The sequence below is a fragment of the Macaca mulatta genome, chromosome X, assembly GCF_049350105.2.
Source record: "Macaca mulatta isolate MMU2019108-1 chromosome X, T2T-MMU8v2.0, whole genome shotgun sequence".
In the NCBI taxonomy this organism is placed as follows: Eukaryota; Metazoa; Chordata; class Mammalia; order Primates; family Cercopithecidae; genus Macaca; species Macaca mulatta.
Window position 1 is genome coordinate 25,171,229 of NC_133426.1, and position 9,882 is coordinate 25,181,110.

The 9,882-nt window shown below is 38.7% G+C and overlaps 1 pseudogene across 1 annotated transcript; it reads right to left on the bottom strand.

The window, feature by feature from the left end:
• Positions 1 to 2,703: 2,703 nt before the first annotated feature.
• Positions 2,704 to 3,494, bottom strand: LOC100429876 (peptidyl-prolyl cis-trans isomerase A pseudogene; annotated as a pseudogene). The gene has a single exon (XR_001441933.3). The product of XR_001441933.3 is annotated as a peptidyl-prolyl cis-trans isomerase A pseudogene (transcript).
• Between the last annotated feature and the right edge of the window lie 6,388 nt (positions 3,495 to 9,882).

Genomic DNA, 9,882 nt, shown 5'->3' on the forward strand with positions numbered 1-9,882 from the left:
AAGTCTTTCTTAGTGTTACATGTTCACATATTATGCTATGTGAAATAAGCCTGTCACAAAAAGAAAAAATGTATGATTCGACTTATATGAAGTATATAAAGTCGTCAAATTCATACAAACAGAATAGAATGGTGGCTACCAGGGGCTGGAAATGGGGGAAACAAGGAATTATTGTTTAATAAGTATAGATTTCAGATTTGAAAGATGAAAAAGTTCCAGAGATCTCTTTCATAAAAATGTGAATATTTTTAACACTACTGTACTGTACACTTAAAAATGCTTAAGATGGTTAAAACATAGTTACAAGCTCATCACATCAAGAAAATAATCGTATCACACTAATCTTTTAGGAAGGTAATTAGTCTATCTAATGATATTCCAATAAGCAAAATTATCAGAATAATGTTACCAAAAAATACTGTTTTAAGTTACAGTGAAGTATAATTTTAAAGGAATAGGATGTCAATACTGTATTAGTCCGTTCCTGCATTGCTATGAAAAACTACCTGAGACTGGGTAATTCATGAAGAAAAGAGGTTTAATTGACTCACAGTTCTGCAGGCTGTACAGGAGGCATGGCTGGGGAGGCCTTGGGAAACTTACAATTATGGCGGAAGGTGAAGGGGAAGCAGGCACATCTTCATATGGGAGAGTGGGATGGGGGAGAGTTACACACTTTCTTTTTCTTTTTCTTTGAGACGGAGTCTCCCTCACTCTGTCACCCAGGCTGGAGTGCAGTGGCACAGTCTCAGCTCACTGCAACCTTCACCTCCTGGGTTCAAGTGATTCTCCCTCCTCAGCCTCCCGAGTAGCTGGGATTACAGGCATCCACTGTCATGCCCGGCTAATCTTTGTATATTTGTAATGAGAACTCTATCAACGAGACAGCACTAGGGGGACGGTGCTAAACTGTTAGAAATCACCCCCATGATTAAATCACGTCCCACCAGGCCCCTTCTCCAACACTAGGGATTACAATTCAACATGAGATTTGGGTGGGGACACAGAGCCAAACCATATCAAATACCTTCTATTATTTTCACACTCCCAAAGACAACTGGTAAGATGAAGTCACTTTCTCAAAGACTATGTATTATAGTTCAACCAATTACATTGCCCGCTTGAAAATACATGTTAAAGGCACAGTGATAAATAAGGCAGGGAAATTATTTCCAGCTAATGTTTACAGGGGCTGCAAACAAGCATCTAGGAATAGAGCAATACTGCCTGAATTTCCTGCTTTATCTTTGTACTAAGTGATAGCCAGAAAGCCTATAAGAACTAGTGCCTAATTCATAAGTAAATAATTCAATTGATGTAAAAGCTCTTTGAAGGTATATAAAAAATTAGTATTATTAAAAGGCTGCTATAAAATGCTAATCCCATTATAGGAAAAACTTACTACTATTATTCATTTTTGACAAATTAATGCCTTTCTGGGAAACTGTAATAGCTTTTGTATTGGTCTTAGATCCCTATTTTCTACTCCTTTGACTTCTACTAGGTCCCACTGACCAGGGTAAGAAAAGGTGTAAAAGGTTTTAGAATATTGGAAGGAGATTTTCTATGAGAAGTATAGTGATTCTGATGTGAGATGAAACTTCTCTATCACGAGAATGGCAATACAGTGAGGTAATTGTAACCATCTAAACTAGAATTCATTTACATTACATAACTGCTAAAAACTATTATAAAGATCAAAAAGAAGAAAATAGAAAACCACAAAAGTCCCATGCTCTCATTACTAGAAGACAAAAAAATACTTTGAAAATAGATCCAGAATGATCAATTCCAAAATATATTGAAGTAAAATTAATACAGATTTTTTAAACTAAAGAAAATTTAGCATTTCTTCTAGGCAAAAATCAACTTACAATGATTTCTTATTCAAAACCAAACCAAACCAAACTAAAGACTTGGTAACACATTCTTTTGTTATGGTTGTAGGGAAAAAGACCCTCTCATTTTCCCAAGGCTAAGATCCTTTCAGTTTTTTCCATGTCAACTCTGATGTCACCTCCTCGGGGTGGCTTTCCTTGACTACCCAATCCAAAGAATCTGAAGATGTGTTGTTAATTTCTTTACTTATTATTTCTTGCCCCTATCCCAGACAGTAAGCTCATTGGAGACAGGGGCCTTATCAGTCTCGCTAGATACTGCATTCCCATAATAAATGCTTAACAACTCTGCGATGAATGATAGATATCTAAAGGTTAAAAAAAAAATCTCTTTAGAGAAAAAAATACATATCTAATATATGACAACTTTAGAAGAGCATACAATATTTATACATTCTAAACATATAGATTCTCTTGAAATTCTAAGGGCAGTTTGATATACATCAGCATTTCTTAAGATATGAAAATGTGGCAGGAGTGAACTTCTAGTTTTTATACTGTTACCATTAACATTTTTTTTTCTTTTTTTTTGGAGGCAGAGTCTCACTTTATCCCCCAGGGCTGGAGTGCAGTGGTGCGATCTTGACTCACTGCAACCTCCGCCTCCCAGGTTCAAGAGATTCTCCTGCCTTAGCCTCCCGAGCAACTGGGATTACAGGTGTGCACCCCCACGTCCGGCTAATTTTTGTATTTTTAGTAGAGATGGGGTTTCATCATGTTGGTCAGGCTGGCCTCGAGCTCCTGACCTCAGGTGATCTGCCCACCTCGGCCTCCCAAAGTGCTGGGATTACAGGCATGAGCCACCGTACCTGTTTTTTTTTTTTTTTTTTTTTTTTTTTTTTTTGTTGTTGTTACTTAGTTTTTATTTCATAATCATAAACTTAACTCTGCAATCCAGCTAGGCATGGGAGAGAACAAGGAAAACATGGAACCCAAAGGGAACTGCAGCGAGAGCACAAAGATTCTAGGATACTGCGAGCAAATGGGGTGGGGGGGTACTCTCCTGAGCTACAGAAGGAATGGTCTGGTGGTTAAGATAAAACACAAGTCAAACTTATTCGAGTTGTCCACAGTCAGCAATGGTGATCTTCTTGCTGGTCTTGCCATTCCTGGACCCAAAGCGCTCCATGGCCTCCACAATATTCATGCCTTCTTTCACTTTGCCAAAGACCACATGCTTGCCATCCAACCACTCAGTCTTGGCAGTGCAGATGAAAAACTGGGAACCATTTGTGTTGGGTCCAGCATTTGCCATGGACAAGATGCCAGGACCTGTATGCTTTAGGATGAAGTTCTCACCTTTAAATTTCTCCCCATAGATGGACTTGCCACCAGTGCCATTATGGCGTGTGAAGTCACCACCCTGACACATAAACCCTGGAATAATTCTGTGAAAGCAGGAACCCTTATAACCAAATCCTTTCTCTCCAGTGCTCAGAGCATGAAAATTTTCTGCTGTCTTTGGAACCTTGTCTGCAAACAGTTTGAAGGAGATGCGGCCCAAGGGCTCGCCGTCGACGGCAATGTCGAAGAACACGGTAGGGTTGACCATGGCTAGTAGTACAGGACTTTCCTCGGCGGCAGCGTCTGCAAAGCCCGTACCTGTTTTTTAAACAGCAACAATTCAGAACACTGAGGTATTCAGGACATAGAACAAAAACAACAATCTAATATATGTCTTAATGAAGTTTTTATATTGGCTAATACATAATTACCTTGTGTATTAGTATATATACAGAAGTTTCTTGAATCAAGTAATTTTAAGAAGTTAAGAATACACCTTGGCTGGGCATGGTGGCTCACGCCTGTAATCCCAGCACTTTGGGAGGCCGAGGTGGGTGGATCACCTGAAGTGAGGAGTTTAAGACCAGCCTGACCAACATGGAGAAACCCCGTCTCTGCTAAAAATACAAAATTAACCGGGTGTGGTGGTGGGTGCCTGTAATCCCAGCTACTTGGGAGACTGAGGCAGGAGAATCACTCAAACCCAGGAGGCAGAAGTTGCAGTGAGCTGAGATCGTGCCATTGCACTTCAGCCTGGGCAACAAGAGTGAAACTCTGTCAAAAAAAAAAAAAAAAAAAAAAAGGAATTCACCTATAGTCTTGATAATATCTTACATTTGCCTAATGAGCTTCTCTTTTTATAATCAGTACCAAGTGACACTTCAGCTCAGCCCCTGCCCAAATGATCAAAGGAATACAGGCTGGATGATGCAAATTGTCCTGGTTTTTTATTCTTGTCTTGGTTTGAAAATTCTCCCATATATAAATTGTCTACTATGTGTCTACCTGTGAGATATATAGAGATGTATCTCTCTCTATATATATATCTTTTTAATGCCTATATCTATGTCTATTCATATCTAATCTTTCTCTCTCTCTAGTTCTGGGCATGCGTGAAAGTTGCAAAATGATAGTCTGTAGGCTAACTGTGCTTATGTTTGTTCTTCAGACTATCAACTCATACAGTATTTGAAATTTGAACTACTTAAAAAATCAAATTTTAAAATCCAGCTTTCTGGCTTCCCTTGAACAGTCAGAAGGTCTGGCAGTACTGTTCTATTCCATGTCCAACAAATCAGGTAGAACTGCAGGAAGGCTACTCCTGTGATATGGGCCTTGTGCCCTGACATTCCCCACAGTCTCCATCACTTCCTATTGCTTCCTGACGTACAGGCCTGGGATCAGTTGTCATTTATCATCTAGTATCGGGCCTGAGTTTGAAATCCTTGATGTAAGTCCTTATAAGGATTTTGGTTTTAACATTAAGGTCAATGAGGATGGTTTTAAGCACGGGAGTGACATGGTATGAAGTCATGGAAATTTGACTGGCTTATTCAGGGGATATTATTCTGCTCCTGTAAAAATAACATGCTCATTGGCACACAGTTACTTCTTTCAAGCTAGAAGTAGTGGTTATTTGCTGTCTGGCAGGTCTGTAATTCTCCCCCTTCACTTTTTGGCCAGAAAAGAGTCCCACTGTTTCTAATTTCCCTCAATCAGACTATTTTGTGTATTTGTCTACTGAGTGTGATTTTTTCTGCCACCTGGAGCTGCATCACATTGTGGAAAACTGGGCTGTTGGACTCATGTGGCTGTGTAAACACCAGAGGTTGGTGCACGGAACCCCTCAGATTGCCAAAATATGAATTGGATGATGATACTGTTCCCAACATCTTCCTCACTATTCTCCCGCATGGCCTAGCTTTTTAGATCCAGCTATTAAACATTGAGGTGACAAAAATAAAATTAATATGACAGAATGACAGCCTCACTTTTGGTAGAACTAAATGATGCAAATGCCCTTAATTAGATTCAATTCCATATGCCTAGAGAGTAAACTCTTCTTCTAAAAGATAGAATACTAATGTCTTGCATTGATGAAGGGCCTTTCATCTGGGAGTTTTCTCACAGGGTTTGCAGACCAATATGGCACAGTAAAAGCAAAGCAAAGACAACATCAACCACAAATGGAATGCAACAACTGCTTAATGGTCTATGACAAGACAGTAGACCAGGAGCTATAAAAAGCTGTTAAAAACATTGTTAATATTTTTCCAGAATAGAAAGTGTTATTTGATACAAAAATTAAATTTTAACAAAAATAATTTCCTGGAGCCTAAGAGCTAGCTGTTTTAAACTCTGAGGACAGAACAAGTAGTCTTCCAACGTGTCAGGATATATTTATACTTGATCTTTAAAGGTGATTAGAGAGTTTATCTCAATGTCTTTAAAGAATGGCTAGGGGGAAGGGGAACACTAAAATGTATCTAATTCCTCAACATGCCAATCCTTACAATGATACTGTGAGGTATATATTATTAGGGACATTATAGAGATGAGAAAATTGAAGCTCAGAGAAGATGAGGAATTTACCAAAGATAACTCAGTTACTGGTGAAACTAGAATTCAAATTAGGTCTGTCTGTTTGATTTCAAGCCCATATTTTTTTTCCTGCTCTGCCATATTACTGTTCACAGAAGCTTTTTGACACTTCTTGTATTCAAAAATAGACACTCTGTTTTCTATGTAACAGGTCTTTTGTCTGCCCCATAAAAAATTAGATTTAATTTCATGGAAACATATGAAAGAGCTGGTCCTGTCACATCTCCATCTGCTTCCTAAACTAACACTGACTTGTGTCCCCCCAAATGCTGCACATGTGGTTTCTGGCTTCTCCTTACTGCAGGGTAAGTTCCTTGCCTTACCAAGGGCACTTTTCCTAAGCTATTCAAGTGTTTGTTAATGTGGCTTGTTGACTTGGAGTGTGACTTACAGTTCCAACATTGTTCTTATCATTCTCGCAGAGGCTCTAAGGTTCTAATAGGCAAACTGTTCCTTGCCTCCCTATCCCAGGGCTTTTGGCTACTGTCTACTGGTTATCTTCCATGAGGAGTATTAAGTTAGTTAGTAACCTTTTCTTGCCACCCCACCCTCTCCCAGAATGTATATTCTAAAGTAATTTACTTTTACCCTTATAAGGCAACCAACAAGCTTATTCTGCTTTTCTTACCATCTCCCCTTCTTCCTTCAAATTTGATAGCTATATCACCAAAGCTTATAATCATTACATGCTATCCTGTCACCTTTGTTCCATGTAAAGGAGAAAATGTTTAAAAATCCAATATCTTTGCATATTAAATTGAATGTTTTCCTTTTCTGGTACTCATGTTTAAGTGAAGTAAATGTACCTGTACTTTTGCAAGGAGTTGCCTGAGAGTTCAACCAGAATGGTTGCCCAGGCTTCAAAGCTCTTGGGCTCCCCCTTCTATTGTTACTTTGAAATATTTAAAGAACATGGTAGAACTAAATGATGTAGCTTGGTGCAGCTGTTTCTTCATTTATTCTGAAAATTTCCTTTATTGGCTTCCCCTGCTTCCACCCCCTTCAATATGGATGGTACTATCTCTTTCTTTTTCTTTTTTTCCCCTTTTTATAAACCCTAGAGTTCCTACCTTGGGGTATGTCCTCAGTGCAGAGTTCTTTACTTTCTCAGAGAGCCTCTGGGACCAGGCTGTCCAGCAACTGAAATCTCCCTGCAGCCCTCCTGCACTCACCTCAGGTTGGGGGCTGAGAAGTCACCTCCTGTTTCAACTGTTTTTCTCGGATTGGGTCAGTGAGCTTTCCATTCCCATCAAGGACTCCTCCTCTTCATGGTGATGACTTGGTAATTTCTGAGTTCCTTAGCTCTTACGACCATCAAAAATCTCTGTCTTCCCTTCTTTTTCCCAGAGCTCCCACATTCTCCTTACATCCATCTTGTATTCTGGTTTCATGAGGGATTCCTTTGTCACTTTGTTTGTCAATGATATTGTCTTTGAATTAATTTTTATTTGTTTTCATATACACCCTAGTTCCTTTTTCTACTTTTGAGAGGAGCTTAGGGAGATTAAAAATCTACTCTCTTTCCCACACCTTGCTAAAGGATGCTAACTTATTTATTTGTCTCCCTCCTTCTGCCCTTACCCCCGCAGTCTGTTTTTGACCCTGAACGAGCCTGCTACAACTAAGTTAGACCATCTTTGCTGAAAACTCTTCAATGACTTTCAGCTGGAATCAGAGAAAAGCCTGGATTCCTATGGGCTCAATAAGGTCTCCATATGCTGGTCCTTCATTACCTCTCTTACTTCCTCTCCTACTATTCTTTCCCTTGCTCACTCTGCCTCTTCATTCTTTTACCAAAAATCTGGCATGTTTCAAACTTGGGGATTTAGTATTTGCTGTTACCTCCGTCTTGAATGATCTTCCCTAAGATAGCCAATTGGTCCACTTCCTCAGTTGCTTCTGGCCTTTTTTCAAGTGTTACCTTCTCTTTGAAGCCTTCTGTGCCCATCTTATCTGAAATGGCACACTCCATGCTATTTGCTAGGCCCTTCTCTGTTGACTGTTTCCTCCATAGTACCTATCACTTTCTAACCTACTATACATTTTACTTATTATTTTGTTCATGGCCTGTCTCCTCACTAGACAAAGATTAATGTCTATTTGGTTTATCGCTGTATTTCCAGCCTTAAGAAAAAATTTCGACCCATAGTAGGTACATAATAAACATCAGTCGGATGCATTAATAAGGGCAGGAAAATATGGAAATTGTGGTATAAAACTTAAGAATGAGGAGTAGTTATACCTGGCTAGGCACAGGAGATGGGGATAAGAAAAGAGCTGACTTTGAACTAGTTCTTGAAGAATGAGCAGGATTTAAACAGATTTAGCAGGATTTAAACAGATTTGTCTGCTGCTGTGATTTCACAGAGGTCTGCATTTATTTCAGACAGGTGTGTGACATGTTGAAAAGGGGGAAATGACAGGGTGATAAGGTACATGAAGTTGTTAAAGTGATGCCTGGTTTGAGTGTTAATGATTTGGAAGGTGATGGGTCTACGTGTGTTGAAGGGAGATGTTAAGTTTGGATTGGGTTTTGAACCTTTAGGGGTTCTTGGCTGCTAGAAACATAAACCAGATCAGGCCATCATAAGAAAAAAGGAAACTTTGCTGCAAGGACTGGGGGTCACAAAATTGATGGGAGGTTGTAGAATTAAGAGCTGGCCAACAGAAACTACTGCAAAAGTTATGCAACAGGAATAATCTGTTACCTGCTCCCCATGGACTGAGTATTAATCCTCAATGTTTTTCAATATATTAATCCATCTTCCTGCCAGTGGAGATTTGGGTTGTTTTCAGACTTTTGCAATTACAAACAGTGCTGTTATATATGACTGTTTTCTGGTATAGATGTATAAGCTTTTCTGTGGGGTAAAATTGCCAGTTCATAAGATATGTCCATATTCAACTCTATTAAGATGATGCCAAACTGTTTTCAGTTTTATGCCAGACTATATAAATATTACTTTGTTCCACATCCTTACCCACACTTCTGTTTTTTTCTAAGTATATCTTAGAATTTGCGTATGGTAAAATGTACTCTTATAAACTATTACAGTGGTATGGATTTTTAAAAATGCATACAGGCTTGTATCTACTACCACAATCAGGATACAGAATAGTTTAATCACCCTCGAATATTTCCTCTGCTGCCCTTTGTAGTCAATTTCTCCTTCATCCCCAGGTTCTGACAATCATGGATCTATCCCTATCTCTATCCCTATCATTTTGCCTTTTCCAGAGTGTTATATAAATGTAATCCTGGGCCTGGTTTCTTGTATTCAACAAAGTGCATTTGAGATTCATTCATTTGTTGCATGTATTAGTAGTTCATTCTTTTTTTTTAATTGTTGAGTACTATTCCATTGTATAGATGTACCGCAGTTTGTTTACTCATTCCCTAGGTGAAGATCATTTGGGTTGTTTCCATTTTGGCAATTATGAATAAAGCCACTATTAATATTTGTGTACAGATTTTTGTATAAACAATTTTCATTTCTCTTGCATAAATATCTAAAAGTGGAATTGCTGAGTCATATGGTAACTATGTTTAACTTTATAAGAAACTGCCATTCTGCTTTCCAGAGCAGATGTGTGACACTTATACACACAGTAATGAGAGCTCTAGTTGCTCTGTATCCTTGACTGCATTGGGTATTATCATTTAAAAAAGTCATTCTAATAGGCATATAGTGGCATATCATTGTTTTAATTTGCATTTCCCTAATGACAAATGATGTTCATCATCTTTAAAACAATTTTTAAAATTTCCATAGGTTATTTGGGAACAGGTGTTGTTTGGTTACGTAAGTTCTCTAGTGATGATTTGTGAGATTTTGGTACACCCATCGCCTGAGCAATATACACTGCACCCTATTTGTAGTCTTTTATCCCTCACCCCCTTCCCATCCTTTCCCCTGATTCCCCAAAATTCATTGTGTCATTCTTATGCCTTTGCATCCTCACAGCTTAACTTCCATTTATGAATCAGAGGATACGATGTTTGGTTTTCCATTTCTGAGTTATTTCACTTAGAATAGTAGTCTCCAATCTCATCCAGGTCACTGCAAATGCTGTTAATTCATTCCTTTGTATGACTGAG